This window comes from Dermacentor variabilis, chromosome 10 (assembly GCF_050947875.1).
Source record: "Dermacentor variabilis isolate Ectoservices chromosome 10, ASM5094787v1, whole genome shotgun sequence".
Taxonomy (NCBI): domain Eukaryota; kingdom Metazoa; phylum Arthropoda; class Arachnida; order Ixodida; family Ixodidae; genus Dermacentor; species Dermacentor variabilis.
This window is the reverse complement of record NC_134577.1, coordinates 114,722,981-114,737,852: the sequence shown is the minus strand read 5'-3', so window position 1 is coordinate 114,737,852 and position 14,872 is coordinate 114,722,981. Positions and strand designations below refer to the sequence as shown.

The window sequence follows — 14,872 nt, the reverse complement described above, 5'->3', positions numbered from 1 at the left end:
AACGCATCAATAAAGTGGCACCTTGTGGGCTGCAACGCGCGCAAAATGTGGCGCTCGCCCTCTTGTTTTTGTGAGCACTAGCACGCACGCATGCAGCGAACAACCACAAACGGAGTGATCAACGTACACAACGCGTGCGTGTATTGTTCACGGAAAGACTGCCGCGTACGTGCTGTATGCTGTAGCAATACATTCGGCGACTGCACAACATAGCAGCACGATACAGGTGCAGTCGTAAACAGCACATTCTCGCCATCGGCCATACCATGCTGAATACGCCGGTTCTCGTCCGATCCCCGAAGCTAAGCAGCATTGGGCTCGGTCAGTACTTGGGAGGGAGACCACCTGGGAACACCGAGTGCTGATGGCACCGTTCTTTTTGCTTTTTTATTGCGTGCTTCTGTGACGTCTTGTTTTTTTTTCATTTGCACAACGTGTGGGTGGTTGCATTTACTGTAACTTACGTTCAACTGGAGCCTGCTGGTAGAGCCAACGCCGAAGTGTAACACCAACAATATTGAGGCCACTACACGATATTGTACGCGGAATGATGACGGTGGTAAGCGGTATACGTAATGTGCGAAATTTAGTCGCACAAGCTTCTAACCGCTTACTTATCACACCCGCATACAGCTCAATGACAACGCATCAATAAAGTGGCACCTTGTGGGTCCACGCGCGCAAAATGTGGCGCTCGCCCTCTTGTTTTTGTGAGCACTAGCACGCACGCATGCAGCGAACAACCACAAACGGAGTGATCAACGTACACGACGCGTGCGTGTATTGTTCACGGAAAGACTGCCGCGTACGTGCTGTATGCTGTAGCAATAGATTCGGCGACTGCACAACATAGCAGCACGATACAGGTGCAGTCGTAAACAGCACATTCTCGCCATCGGCCATACCATGCTGAATACGCCGGTTCTCGTCCGATCCCCGAAGCTAAGCAGCATTGGGCTCGGTCAGTACTTGGGAGGGAGACCACCTGGGAACACCGAGTGCAGATGGCACCGTTCTTTTTGCTTTTTTATTGCGTGCTTCTGTGACGTCTTGTTTTTTTTTTCATTTGCACAACGTGTGGGTGGTTGAATTTACTGTAACTTACGTTCAACTGGAGCTTGCTGGTAGAGCCGACGCCGAAGTGTAACACCAACAATATTTAGGCCACTACACGATATTGTACGCGGAATGATGACGGTGGTAAGCGGTATACGTAATGATGCAAAATTTAGTCGCACAAGCTTCTAACCGCTTACTTATCACACCCGCATACAGCTCAATGACAACGCATCAATAAGGTGGCACCTTGTGGGCTGGAACGCGCGCAAAATGTGGCGCTCGCCCTCTTGTTTTTGTGAGCACTAGCACGCACGCATGCAGCGAACAACCACAAACGGAGTGATCAACGTACACGACGCGTGCGTGTATTGTTCGCGGAAAGACTGCCGCGTACATGCTGTATGCTGTAGCAATACATTCGGCGACTGCACAACATAGCAGCACGATACAGGTGCAGTCGTAAACAGCACATTCTCGCCATCGGCCATACCATGCTGAATACGCCGATTCTCGTCCGATGCCCGAAGCTAAGCAGCATTGGGCTCGGTCAGTACTTGGGAGGGAGACCACCTGGGAACACCGAGTGCTGATGGCACCGTTATTTTTGCTTTTTTATTGCCTGCTTCTGTGACGTCTTGTTTTTTTTTTCATTTGCACAACGTGTGGGTGGTTGCATTTACTGTAACTTACGTTCAACTGGAGCCTGCTGGTAGAGCCAACGCCGAAGTGTAACACCAACAATATTCAGGCCACTACACGATATTGTACGCGGAATGATGACGGAGGTAAGCGGTATACGTAATGATGCAAAATTTAAACGCACAAGCTTCTAACCGCTTACTTATCACACCCGCACACAGCTCAATGACAACGCATCAATAAAGTGGCACCTTGTGGGTCAACGCGCGCAAAATGTGGCGCTCGCCCTCTTGTTTTTGTGAGCACTAGCACGCACGCATGCAGCGAACAACCACAAACGGAGTGATCAACGTACACGACGCGTGCGTTTATTGTTCACGGAAAGACTGCCGCGTACGTGCTGTATGCTGTAGCAATACATTCGGCGACTGCACAACATAGCAGCACGATACAGGTGCAGTCGTAAACAGCACATTCTCGCCATCGGCCATACCATGCTGAATACGCCGGTTCTCGTCCGGTCCCCGAAGCTTAGCAGCATTGGGCTCGGTCAGTACTTGGGAGGGAGACCACCTGGGAACACCGAGTGCTGATGGCACCGTTCTTTTTGCTTTTTTATTGCGTGCTTCTGTGACGTCTTGTTTTTTTTTTCATTTGCACAACGTATGGGTGGTTGCATTTACTGTAACTTACGTTCAACTGGAGCTTGCTGGTAGAGCCAACGCCGAAGTGTAACACCAACAATATTTAGGCCACTACACGATATTGTACGCGGAATGATGACGGTGGTAAGCGGTATACGTAATGATGCAAAACTTAGTCGCACAAGCTTCTAACCGCTTACTTATCACACCCGCATACAGCTCAATGACAACGCATCAATAAAGTGGCACCTTGTGGGCTGCAACGCGCGCAAAATGTGGCGCTCGCCCTCTTGTTTTTGTGAGCACTAGCACGCACGCATGCAGCGAACAACCACAAACGGAGTGATCAACGTACACGACGCGTGCGTGTATTGTTCACGGAAAGACTGCCGCGTACATGCTGTATGCTGTAGCAATACATTCGACGACTGCACAACATAGCAGCACGATACAGGTGCAGTCGTAAACAGCACATTCTCGCCATCGGTCATACCATGCTGAATACGCCGGTTCTCGTCCATTCCCCGAAGCCAAGCAGCATTGGGCTCGGTCAGTACTTGGGAGGGAGACCACCTGGGAACACCGAGTGCTAATGGCACCGTTCTTTTTGCTTTTTTATTGCGTGCTTCTGTGACGTCTTGTTTTTTTTTTTCATTTGCACAACGTGTGGGTGGTTGCATTTACTGTAACTTACGTTCAACTGGAGCCTGCTGGTAGAGCCAACGCCGAAGTGTAACACCAACAATATTCAGGCCACTACACGATATTGTACGCGGAATGATGACGGTGGCAAGCGGTATACGTAATGATGCAAAATTTAGTCGCACAAGCTTCTAACCGCTTACTTATCCCACCCGCATACAGCTCAATGACAACGCATCAATAAAGTGCCACCTTGTGGGCTGCAACGCGCGCAAAATGTGGCGCTCGCCCTCTTGTTTTTGTGAGCACTAGCACGCACGCATGCAGCGAACAACCACAAACGGAGTGATCAACGTACACGACGCGTGCGTGTATTGTTCACGGAAAGACTGCCGCGTACGTGCTGTATGCTGTAGCAATACATTCGGCGACTGCACAACATAGCAGCACGATACAGGTGCAGTCGTAAACAGCACATTCTCGCCATCGGCCATACCATGCTGAATACGCCGGTTGTCGTCCGATCCCCGAAGCTAAGCAGCATTGGGCTCGGTCAGTACTTGGGAGGGAGACCACCTGGGAACACCGAGTGCTGATGGCACCGTTCTTTTTGCTTTTTTATTGCGTGCTTCTGTGACGTCTTGTTTTTTTTTCATTTGCACAACGTGTGGGTGGTTGCATTTACTGTAACTTACGTTCAACTGGAGCCTGCTGGTAGAGCCAACGCCGAAGTGTAACACCAACAATATTGAGCCCACTACACGATATTGTACGCGGAATGATGACGGTGGTAAGCGGTATACGTAATGTGCGAAATTTAGTCGCACAAGCTTCTAACCGCTTACTTATCACACCCGCATACAGCTCAATGACAACGCATCAATAAAGTGGCACCTTGTGGGCTGCAACGCGCGCAAAATTTGGCGCTCGCCCTCTTGTTTTTTGAGCACTAGCACGCACGCATGCAGCGAACAACCACAAACGGAGTGATCAACGTACACGACGCGTGCGTGTATTGTTCACGGAAAGACTGCCGCGTACGTGCTGTATGCTGTAGCAATACATTCGGCGACTGCACAACATAGCAGCACGATACAGGTGCAGTCGTAAACAGCACATTCTCGCCATCGGCCATACCATGCTGAATACGCCGGTTCTCGTCCGATCCCCGAAGCTAAGCAGCATTGGGCTCGGTCAGTACTTGGGAGGGAGACCACCTGGGAACACCGAGTGCTGATGGCACCGTTCTTCTTGCTTTTTTATTGCGTGCTTCTGTGACGTCTTGTTTTTTTTTTCATTTGCACAACGTGTGGGTGGTTGCATTTACTGTAACTTACGTTCAACTGGAGCCTGGTGGTAGAGCCAACGCCGAAGTGTAACACCAACAATATTCAGGCCAGTACACGATATTGTACGCGGAATGATGACAGAGGTAAGCGGTATACGTAATGATGCAAAATTTAGTCGCACAAGCTTCTAACCGCTTTCTTAGCACACCCGCATACAGCTCAATGACAACGCATCAATAAAGTGGCACCTTGTGGGTCCACGCGCGCAAAATGTGGCGCTCGCCCTCTTGTTTTTGTGAGCATTAGCACGCACGCATGCAGCGAACAACCACAAACGGAGTGATCAACGTACACGACGCGTGCGTGTATTGTTCACGGAAAGACTGCCGCGTACGTGCTGTATGCTGTAGCAATAGATTCGGCGACTGCACAACATAGCAGCACGATACAGGTGCAGTCGTAAACAGCACATTCTCGCCATCGGCCATACCATGCTGAATACGCCGGTTCTCGTCCGATCCCCGAAGCTAAGAAGCATTGGGCTCGGTCAGTACTTGGGAGGGAGACCACCTGGGAACACCGAGTGCAGATGGCACCGTTCTTTTTGCTTTTTTATTGCGTGCTTCTGTGACGTCTTGTTTTTTTTTCATTTGCACAACGTGTGGGTGGTTGCATTTACTGTAACTTACGTTCAACTGGAGCTTGCTGGTAGAGCCAACGCCGAAATGTAACACCAACAATATTTAGGCCACTACACGATATTGTACGCGGAATGATGACGGTGGTAAGCGGTATACGTAATGATGCAAAATTTAGTCGCACAAGCTTCTAACCGCTTACTTATCACACCCGCATACAGCTCAATGACAACGCATCAATAAGGTGGCACCTTGTGGGCTGCAACGCGCGCAAAATGTGGCGCTCGCCCTCTTGTTTTTGTGAGCACTAGCACGCACGCATGCAGCGAACAACCACAAACGGAGTGATCAACGTACACGACGCGTGCGTGTATTGTTCACGGAAAGACTGCCGCGTACATGCTGTATGCTGTAGCAATACATTCGGCGACTGCACAACATAGCAGCACGATACAGGTGCAGTCGTAAACAGCACATTCTCGCCATCGGCCATACCATGCTGAATACGCCGATTCTCGTCCGATCCCCGAAGCGTAGCAGCATCGGGCTCGGTCAGTACTTGGGAGGGAGACCACCTGGGAACACCGAGTGCTGATGGCACCGTTCTTTTTGCTTTTTTATTGCCTGCTTCTGTGACGTCTTGTTTTTTTTTCATCTGCACAACGTGTGGGTGGTTGCATTTACTGTAACTTACGTTCAACTGGAGCCTGCTGGTAGAGCCAACGCCGAAGTGTAACACCAACAATATTCAGGCCACTACACGATATTGTTCGCGGAATGATGACGGTGGCAAGCGTTATACGTAATGATGCAAAATTTAGTCGCACAAGCTTCTAACCGCTTACTTATCACACCCGCATACAGCTCAATGACAACGCATCAATAAAGTGGCACCTTGTGGGCTGCAACGCGCGCAAAATGTGGCGCTCGCCCTCTTGTTTTTGTGAGCACTAGCACGCACGCATGCAGCGAACAACCACAAACGGAGTGATCAACGTACACGACGCGTGCGTGTATTGTTCACGGAAAGACTGCCGCGTACGTGCTGTATGCTGTGCCAATACATTCGGCGACTGCACAACATAGCAGCACGATACAGGTGCAGACGTAAACAGTACATTCTCGCCATCGGCCATACCATGCTGAATACGCCGGTTCTCGTCCGGTCCCCGAAGCTAAGCAGCATTGGGCTCGGTCAGTACTTGGGAGGGAGACCACCTGGTAACACCGAGTGCTGATGGCACCGTTCTTTTTGCTTTTTTATTGCGTGCTTCTGTGACGTCTTGTTTTTTTTTTATTTGCACAACGTGTGGGTGCTTGCATTTACTGTAACTTACGTTCAACTGGAGCCTGCTGGTAGAGCCAACGCCGAAGTGTAACACCAACAATATTCAGGCCACTACACGATATTGTACGCGGAATGATGACGGAGGTAAGCGGTATACGTAATGATGCAAAATTTAAGCGCACAAGCTTCTAACCGCTTACTTATCACACCCGCACACAGCTCAATGACAACGCATCAATAAAGTGGCACCTTGTGGGTCAACGCGCGCAAAATGTGGCGCTCGCCCTCTTGTTTTTGTGAGCACTAGCACGCACGCATGCAGCGAACAACCACAAACGGAGTGATCAACGTACATGACGCGTGCGTGTATTGTTCACGGAAAGACTGCCGCGTACGTGCTGTATGCTGTAGCAATACATTCGGCGACTGCACAACATAGCAGCACGATACAGGTGCAGTCGTAAACAGCACAATCTCGCCATCGGCCATACCATGCTGAATACGCCGGTTCTCGTCCATTCCCCGAAGCTAAGCAGCATTGGGCTCGGTCAGTACTTGGGAGGGAGACCACCTGGGAACACCGAGTGCTAATGGCACCGTTCTTTTTGCTTTTTATTGCGTGCTTCTGTGACGTCTTGTTTTTTTTTCATTTGCACAACGTGTGGGTGGTTGCATTTACTGTAACTTACGTTCAACTGGAGCCTGCTGGTAGAGCCAACGCCGAAGTGTAACACCAACAATATTCAGGCCACTACACGATATTGTACGCGGAATGATGACGGTGGTAAGCGTTATACGTAATGATGCAAAATTTAGTCGCACAAGCTTCTAACCGCTTACTTATCACACCCGCATACAGCTCAATGACAACGCATCAATAAAGTGGCACCTTGTGGGCTGCAACGCGCGCAAAATGTGGCGCTCGCCCTCTTGTTTTTGTGAGCACTAGCACGCACGCATGCAGCGAACAACCACAAACGGAGTGATCAACGTACACGACGCGTGCGCGTATTGTTCACGGAAAGACTGCCGCGTACGTGCTGTATGCTGTAGCAATACATTCGGCGACTGCACAACATAGCAGCACGATACAGGTGCAGTCGTAAACAGCACATTCTCGCCATCGGCCATACCATGCTGAATACGCCGGTTCTCGTCCGATCCCCGAAGCTAAGCAGCATTGGGCTCGGTCAGTACTTGGGAGGGAGACCACCTGGGAACACCGAGTGCTGATGGCACCGTTCTTTTTGCTTTTTTATTGCCTGCTTCTGTGACGTCTTGTTTTTTTTTCATTTGCACAACGTGTGGGTGGTTGCATTTACTGTAACTTACGTTCAACTGGAGCCTGCTGGTAGAGCCAACGCCGAAGTGTAACACCAACAATATCCAGGCCACTACACGATATTGTACGCGGAATGATGATGGTGGCAAGCGGTATACGTAATGATGCAAAATTTAGTCGCACAAGCTTCTAACCGCTTACTTATCACACCCGCATACAGCTCAATGACAACGCATCAATAAAGTGGCACCTTGTGGGCTGCAACGCGCGCAAAATGTGGCGCTCGCCCTCTTGTTTTTGTGAGCACTAGCACGCACGCATGCAGCGAACAACCACAAACGGAGTGATCAACGTACACGACGCGTGCGTGTATTGTTCATGGAAAGACTGCCGCGTACATGCTGTATGCTGTAGCAATACATTCGACGACTGCACAACATAGCAGCACGATACAGGTGCAGTCGTAAACAGCACATTCTCGCCATCGGTCATACCATGCTGAATACGCCGGTTCTCGTCCATTCCCCGAAGCTAAGCAGCATTGGGCTCGGTCAGTACTTGGGAGGGAGACCACCTGGGAACACCGAGTGCTAATGGCACCGTTCTTTTTGCTTTTTTATTGCGTGCTTCTGTGACGTCTTGTTTTTTTTTCATTTGCACAACGTGTGGGTGGTTGCATTTACTGTAACTTACGTTCAACTGGAGCCTGCTGGTAGAGCCAACGCCGAAGTGTAACACCAACAATATTCAGGCCACTACACGATATTGTACGCGGAATGATGACGGTGGCAAGCGTTATACGTAATGATGCAAAATTTAGTCGCACAAGCTTCTAACCGCTTACTTATCCCACCCGCATACAGCTCAATGACAACGCATCAATAAAGTGGCACCTTGTGGGCTGCAACGCGCGCAAAATGTGGCGCTCGCCCTCTTGTTTTTGTGAGCACTAGCACGCACGCATGCAGCGAACAACCACAAACGGAGTGATCAACGTACACGACGCGTGCGTGTATTGTTCACGGAAAGACTGCCGCGTACGTGCTGTATGCTGTAGCAATACATTCGGCGACTGCACAACATAGCAGCACGATACAGGTGCAGTCGTAAACAGCACATTCTCGCCATCGGCCATACCATGCTGAATACGCCGGTTCTCGTCCGATCCCCGAAGCTAAGCAGCATTGGGCTCGGTCAGTACTTGGGAGGGAGACCACCTGGGAACACCGAGTGCTGATGGCACCGTTCTTTTTGCTTTTTTATTGCGTGCTTCTGTAACGTCTTGTTTTTTTTCATTTGCACAACGTGTGGGTGGTTGCATTTACTGTAACTTACGTTCAACTGGAGCCTGCTGGTAGAGACAACGCCGAAGTGTAACACCAACAATATTGAGCCCACTACACGATATTGTACGCGGAATGATGACGGTGGTAAGCGGTATACGTAATGTGCGAAATTTAGTCGCACAAGCTTCTAACCGCTTACTTATCACACCCGCATACAGCTCAATGACAACGCATCAATAAAGTGGCACCTTGTGGGCTGCAACGCGCGCAAAATGTGGCGCTCGCCCTCTTGTTTTTGTGAGCACTAGCACGCACGCATGCAGCGAACAACCACAAACGGAGTGATCAACGTACACGACGCGTGCGCGTATTGTTCACGGAAAGACTGCCGCGTACGTGCTGTATGCTGTAGCAATACATTCGGCGACTGCACAACATAGCAGCACGATACAGGTGCAGTCGTAAACAGCACATTCTCGCCATCGGCCATACCATGCTGAATACGCCGGTTCTCGTCCGATCCCCGAAGCTAAGCAGCATTGGGCTCGGTCAGTACTTGGGAGGGAGACCACCTGGGAACACCGACTGCTGATGGCACCGTTCTTTTTGCTTTTTTATTGCCTGCTTCTGTGACGTCTTGTTTTTTTTTCATTTGCACAACGTGTGGGTGGTTGCATTTACTGTAACTTACGTTCAACTGGAGCCTGCTGGTAGAGCCAACGCCGAAGTGTAACACCAACAATATCCAGGCCACTACACGATATTGTACGCGGAATGATGATGGTGGCAAGCGGTATACGTAATGATGCAAAATTTAGTCGCACAAGCTTCTAACCGCTTACTTATCACACCCGCATACAGCTCAATGACAACGCATCAATAAAGTGGCACCTTGTGGGCTGCAACGCGCGCAAAATGTGGCGCTCGCCCTCTTGTTTTTGTGAGCACTAGCACGCACGCATGCAGCGAACAACCACAAACGGAGTGATCAACGTACACGACGCGTGCGTGTATTGTTCATGGAAAGACTGCCGCGTACATGCTGTATGCTGTAGCAATACATTCGACGACTGCACAACATAGCAGCACGATACAGTAGCAGTCGTAAACAGCACATTCTCGCCATCGGTCATACCATGCTGAATACGCCGGTTCTCGTCCATTCCCCGAAGCTAAGCAGCATTGGGCTCGGTCAGTACTTGGGAGGGAGACCACCTGGGAACACCGAGTGCTAATGGCACCGTTCTTTTTGCTTTTTTATTGCGTGCTTCTGTGACGTCTTGTTTTTTTTTCATTTGCACAACGTGTGGGTGGTTGCATTTACTGTAACTTACGTTCAACTGGAGCCTGCTGGTAGAGCCAACGCCGAAGTGTAACACCAACAATATTCAGGCCACTACACGATATTGTACGCGGAATGATGACGGTGGCAAGCGTTATACGTAATGATGCAAAATTTAGTCGCACAAGCTTCTAACCGCTTACTTATCCCACCCGCATACAGCTCAATGACAACGCATCAATAAAGTGGCACCTTGTGGGCTGCAACGCGCGCAAAATGTGGCGCTCGCCCTCTTGTTTTTGTGAGCACTAGCACGCACGCATGCAGCGAACAACCACAAACGGAGTGATCAACGTACACGACGCGTGCGTGTATTGTTCACGGAAAGACTGCCGCGTACGTGCTGTATGCTGTAGCAATACATTCGGCGACTGCACAACATAGCAGCACGATACAGGTGCAGTCGTAAACAGCACATTCTCGCCATCGGCCATACCATGCTGAATACGCCGGTTCTCGTCCGATCCCCGAAGCTAAGCAGCATTGGGCTCGGTCAGTACTTGGGAGGGAGACCACCTGGGAACACCGAGTGCTGATGGCACCGTTCTTTTTGCTTTTTTATTGCGTGCTTCTGTAACGTCTTGTTTTTTTTCATTTGCACAACGTGTGGGTGGTTGCATTTACTGTAACTTACGTTCAACTGGAGCCTGCTGGTAGAGACAACGCCGAAGTGTAACACCAACAATATTGAGCCCACTACACGATATTGTACGCGGAATGATGACGGTGGTAAGCGGTATACGTAATGTGCGAAATTTAGTCGCACAAGCTTCTAACCGCTTACTTATCACACCCGCATACAGCTCAATGACAACGCATCAATAAAGTGGCACCTTGTGGGCTGCAACGCGCGCAAAATGTGGCGCTCGCCCTCTTGTTTTTTGAGCACAAGCACGCACGCATGCAGCGAACAACCACAAACGGAGTGATCAACGTACACGACGCGTGCGTGTATTGTTCACGGAAAGACTGCCGCGTACGTGCTGTATGCTGTAGCAATACATTCGGCGACTGCACAACATAGCAGCACGATACAGGTGCAGTCGTAAAGAGCACATTCTCGCCATTGGCCATACCATGCTGAATACGCCGGTTCTCGTCCGATCCCCGAAGCTAAGCAGCATTGGGCTCGGTCAGTACTTGGGAGGGAGACCACCTGGGAACACCGAGTGCAGATGGCACCGTTCTTTTTGCTTTTTTATTGCGTGCTTCTGTGACGTCTTGTTTTTTTTTTCATTTGCACAACGTGTGGGTGGTTGCATTTACTGTAACTTACGTTCAACTGGAGCTTGCTGGTAGAGCCAACGCCGAAGTGTAACACCAACAATATTGAGCCCACTACACGATATTGTACGCGGAATGATGACGGTGGTAAGCGGTATACGTAATGTGCGAAATTTAATCGCACAAGCTTCTAACCGCTTACTTATCACACCCGCATACAGCTCAATGACAACGCATCAATAAAGTGGCACCTTGTGGGCTGCAACGCGCGCAAAATGTGGCGCTCGCCCTCTTGTTTTTTGAGCACTAGCACGCACGCATGCAGCGAACAACCACAAACGGAGTGATCAACGTACACGACGCGTGCGTGTATTGTTCACGGAAAGACTGCCGCGTACGTGCTGTATGCTGTAGCAATACATTCGGCGACTGCACAACATAGCAGCACGATACAGGTGCAGTCGTAAACAGCACATTCTCGCCATCGGCCATACCATGCTGAATACGCCGGTTCTCGTCCGATCCCCGAAGCTAAGCAGCATTGGGCTCGGTCAGTACTTGGGAGGGAGACCACCTGGGAACACCGAGTGCTGATGGCACCGTTCTTCTTGCTTTTTTATTGCGTGCTTCTGTGACGTCTTGTTTTTTTTTTCATTTGCACAACGTGTGGGTGGTTGCATTTACTGTAACTTACGTTCAACTGGAGCCTGCTGGTAGAGCCAACGCCGAAGTGTAACACCAACAATATTCAGGCCACTACACGATATTGTACGCGGAATGATGACGGAGGTAAGCGGTATACGTAATGATGCAAAATTTAAACGCACAAGCTTCTAACCGCTTACTTATCACACCCGCACACAGCTCAATGACAACGCATCAATAAAGTGGCACCTTGTGGGTCAACGCGCGCAAAATGTGGCGCTCGCCCTCTTGTTTTTGTGAGCACTAGCACGCACGCATGCAGCGAACAACCACAAACGGAGTGATCAACGTACACGACGCGTGCGTGTATTGTTCACGGAAAGACTGCCGCGTACGTGCTGTATGCTGTAGCAATACATTCGGCGACTGCACAACATAGCAGCACGATACAGGTGCAGTCGTAAACAGCACATTCTCGCCATCGGCCATACCATGCTGAATACGCCGGTTCTCGTCCGATCCCCGAAGCTAAGCAGCATTGGGCTCGGTCAGTACTTGGGAGGGAGACCACCTGGTAACACCGAGTGCTGATGGCACCGTTCTTTTTGCTTTTTTATTGCGTGCTTCTGTGACGTCTTGTTTTTTTTTTCATTTGCACAACGTGTGGGTGGTTGCATTTACTGTAACTTACGTTCAACTGGAGCCTGCTGGTAGAGCCAACGCCGAAGTGTAACACCAACAATATTCAGGCCACTACACGATATTGTACGCGGAATGATGACGGAGGTAAGCGGTATACGTAATGATGCAAAATTTAAACGCACAAGCTTCTAACCGCTTACTTATCACACCCGCACACAGCTCAATGACAACGCATCAATAAAGTGGCACCTTGTGGGTCAACGCGCGCAAAATGTGGCGCTCGCCCTCTTGTTTTTGTGAGCACTAGCACGCACGCATGCAGCGAACAACCACAAACGGAGTGATCAACGTACATGACGCGTGCGTGTATTGTTCACGGAAAGACTGCCGCGTACGTGCTGTATGCTGTAGCAATACATTCGGCGACTGCACAACATAGCAGCACGATACAGGTGCAGTCGTAAACAGCACAATCTCGCCATCGGCCATACCATGCTGAATACGCCGGTTCTCGTCCATTCCCCGAAGCTAAGCAGCATTGGGCTCGGTCAGTACTTGGGAGGGAGACCACCTGGGAACACCGAGTGCTGATGGCACCGTTCTTTTGGCTTTTTTATTGCGTGCTTCTGTGACGTCTTGTTTTTTTTTTTCATTTGCACAACGTGTGGGTGGTTGCATTTACTGTAACTTACGTTCAACTGGAGCCTGCTGGTAGAGCCAACGCCGAAGTGTAACACCAACAATATTCAGGCCACTACACGATATTGTACGCGGAATGATGACGGTGGTAAGCGGTATACGTAATGTGCGAAATTTAGTCGCACAAGCTTCTAACCGCTTACTTATCACACCCGCATACAGCTCAATGACAACGCATCAATAAAGTGGCACCTTGTGGGCTGCAACGCGCGCAAAATGTGGCGCTCGCCCTCTTGTTTTTTGAGCACTAGCACGCACGCATGCAGCGAACAACCACAAACGGAGTGATCAACGTACACGACGCGTGCGTGTATTGTTCACGGAAAGACTGCCGCGTACGTGCTGTATGCTGTAGCAATACATTCGGCGACTGCACAACATAGCAGCACGATACAGGTGCAGTCGTAAACAGCACATTCTCGCCATCGGCCATACCATGCTGAATACGCCGGTTCTCGTCCGATCCCCGAAGCTAAGCAGCATTGGGCTCGGTCAGTACTTGGGAGGGAGACCACCTGGGAACACCGAGCGCTGATGGCACCGTTCTTCTTGCTTTTTTATTGCGTGCTTCTGTGACGTCTTGTTTTTTTTTTTCATTTGCACAACGTGTGGGTGGTTGCATTTACTGTAACTTACGTTCAACTGGAGCCTGCTGGTAGAGCCAACGCCGAAGTGTAACACCAACAATATTCAGGCCACTACACGATATTGTACGCGGAATGATGACGGAGGTAAGCGGTATACGTAATGATGCAAAATTTAAACGCACAAGCTTGTAACCGCTTACTTATCACACCCGCACACAGCTCAATGACAACGCATCAATAAAGTGGCACCTTGTGGGTCAACGCGCGCAAAATGTGGCGCTCGCCCTCTTGTTTTTGTGAGCACTAGCACGCACGCATGCAGCGAACAACCACAAACGGAGTGATCAACGTACACGACGCGTGCGTGTATTGTTCACGGAAAGACTGCCGCGTACGTGCTGTATGCTGTAGCAATACATTCGGCGACTGCACAACATAGCAGCACGATACAGGTGCAGTCGTAAACAGCACATTCTCGCTATCGGCCATACCATGCTGAATACGCCGGTTCTCGTCCGATCCCCGAAGCTAAGCAGCATTGGGCTCGGTCAGTACTTGGGAGGGAGACCACCTGGTAACACCGAGTGCTGATGGCACCGTTCTTTTTGCTTTTTTATTGCGTGCTTCTGTGACGTCTTGTTTTTTTTTTCATTTGCACAACGTGTGGGTGGTTGCATTTACTGTAACTTACGTTCAACTCGAGCCTGCTGGTAGAGCCAACGCCGAAGTGTAACACCAACAATATTCAGGCCACTACACGATATTGTACGCGGAATGATGACGGTGGCAAGCGGTATACGTAATGATGCAAAATTTAGTCGCACAAACTTCTAACCGCTTACTTATCACACCCGCATACAGCTCAATGACAACGCATCAATAAAGTGGCACCTTGTGGGCTGCAACGCGCGCAAAATGTGGCGCTCGCCCTCTTGTTTTTGTGAGCACTAGCACGCACGCATGCAG

The 14,872-nt window shown here is 50.0% G+C and overlaps 7 non-coding genes and 16 pseudogenes across 7 annotated transcripts; all 23 read left to right on the top strand.

The window, feature by feature from the left end:
* The first annotated feature begins 251 nt into the window (after positions 1–251).
* On the top strand, positions 252–370 carry LOC142562718 (5S ribosomal RNA). The gene has a single exon (XR_012824034.1). It is a non-coding gene; the product is annotated as a 5S ribosomal RNA (ribosomal RNA).
* A 521-nt stretch (positions 371–891) lies between these two features.
* Positions 892–1,010, top strand: LOC142561398 (5S ribosomal RNA; annotated as a pseudogene).
* A 525-nt stretch (positions 1,011–1,535) lies between these two features.
* Positions 1,536–1,654, top strand: LOC142562224 (5S ribosomal RNA; annotated as a pseudogene).
* Positions 1,655–2,177: 523 nt separating this feature from the next.
* Positions 2,178–2,296, top strand: LOC142561923 (5S ribosomal RNA; annotated as a pseudogene).
* Positions 2,297–2,821: 525 nt separating this feature from the next.
* On the top strand, positions 2,822–2,940 carry LOC142562491 (5S ribosomal RNA; annotated as a pseudogene).
* Positions 2,941–3,466: 526 nt separating this feature from the next.
* LOC142561834 (5S ribosomal RNA) lies at positions 3,467–3,585 on the top strand (annotated as a pseudogene).
* Positions 3,586–4,107: 522 nt separating this feature from the next.
* LOC142562717 (5S ribosomal RNA) lies at positions 4,108–4,226 on the top strand. The gene has a single exon (XR_012824033.1). It is a non-coding gene; the product is annotated as a 5S ribosomal RNA (ribosomal RNA).
* A 523-nt stretch (positions 4,227–4,749) lies between these two features.
* On the top strand, positions 4,750–4,868 carry LOC142561998 (5S ribosomal RNA; annotated as a pseudogene).
* Positions 4,869–5,392: 524 nt separating this feature from the next.
* Positions 5,393–5,511, top strand: LOC142562417 (5S ribosomal RNA; annotated as a pseudogene).
* Positions 5,512–6,035: 524 nt separating this feature from the next.
* Positions 6,036–6,154, top strand: LOC142561980 (5S ribosomal RNA; annotated as a pseudogene).
* Positions 6,155–6,676: 522 nt separating this feature from the next.
* LOC142562380 (5S ribosomal RNA) lies at positions 6,677–6,795 on the top strand (annotated as a pseudogene).
* Positions 6,796–7,318: 523 nt separating this feature from the next.
* LOC142562716 (5S ribosomal RNA) lies at positions 7,319–7,437 on the top strand. Its single transcript, XR_012824032.1, has one exon. It is a non-coding gene; the product is annotated as a 5S ribosomal RNA (ribosomal RNA).
* A 524-nt stretch (positions 7,438–7,961) lies between these two features.
* LOC142562424 (5S ribosomal RNA) lies at positions 7,962–8,080 on the top strand (annotated as a pseudogene).
* Positions 8,081–8,604: 524 nt separating this feature from the next.
* Positions 8,605–8,723, top strand: LOC142562715 (5S ribosomal RNA). Its single transcript, XR_012824031.1, has one exon. It is a non-coding gene; the product is annotated as a 5S ribosomal RNA (ribosomal RNA).
* Positions 8,724–9,245: 522 nt separating this feature from the next.
* LOC142561776 (5S ribosomal RNA) lies at positions 9,246–9,364 on the top strand (annotated as a pseudogene).
* A 524-nt stretch (positions 9,365–9,888) lies between these two features.
* LOC142562423 (5S ribosomal RNA) lies at positions 9,889–10,007 on the top strand (annotated as a pseudogene).
* Positions 10,008–10,531: 524 nt separating this feature from the next.
* Positions 10,532–10,650, top strand: LOC142562713 (5S ribosomal RNA). The gene has a single exon (XR_012824029.1). It is a non-coding gene; the product is annotated as a 5S ribosomal RNA (ribosomal RNA).
* A 521-nt stretch (positions 10,651–11,171) lies between these two features.
* Positions 11,172–11,290, top strand: LOC142561613 (5S ribosomal RNA; annotated as a pseudogene).
* Positions 11,291–11,813: 523 nt separating this feature from the next.
* Positions 11,814–11,932, top strand: LOC142562712 (5S ribosomal RNA). The gene has a single exon (XR_012824028.1). It is a non-coding gene; the product is annotated as a 5S ribosomal RNA (ribosomal RNA).
* Positions 11,933–12,455: 523 nt separating this feature from the next.
* LOC142561584 (5S ribosomal RNA) lies at positions 12,456–12,574 on the top strand (annotated as a pseudogene).
* Positions 12,575–13,097: 523 nt separating this feature from the next.
* Positions 13,098–13,216, top strand: LOC142562047 (5S ribosomal RNA; annotated as a pseudogene).
* Positions 13,217–13,740: 524 nt separating this feature from the next.
* On the top strand, positions 13,741–13,859 carry LOC142560987 (5S ribosomal RNA). Its single transcript, XR_012823519.1, has one exon. It is a non-coding gene; the product is annotated as a 5S ribosomal RNA (ribosomal RNA).
* A 524-nt stretch (positions 13,860–14,383) lies between these two features.
* Positions 14,384–14,502, top strand: LOC142561831 (5S ribosomal RNA; annotated as a pseudogene).
* Positions 14,503–14,872: the final 370 nt, after the last annotated feature.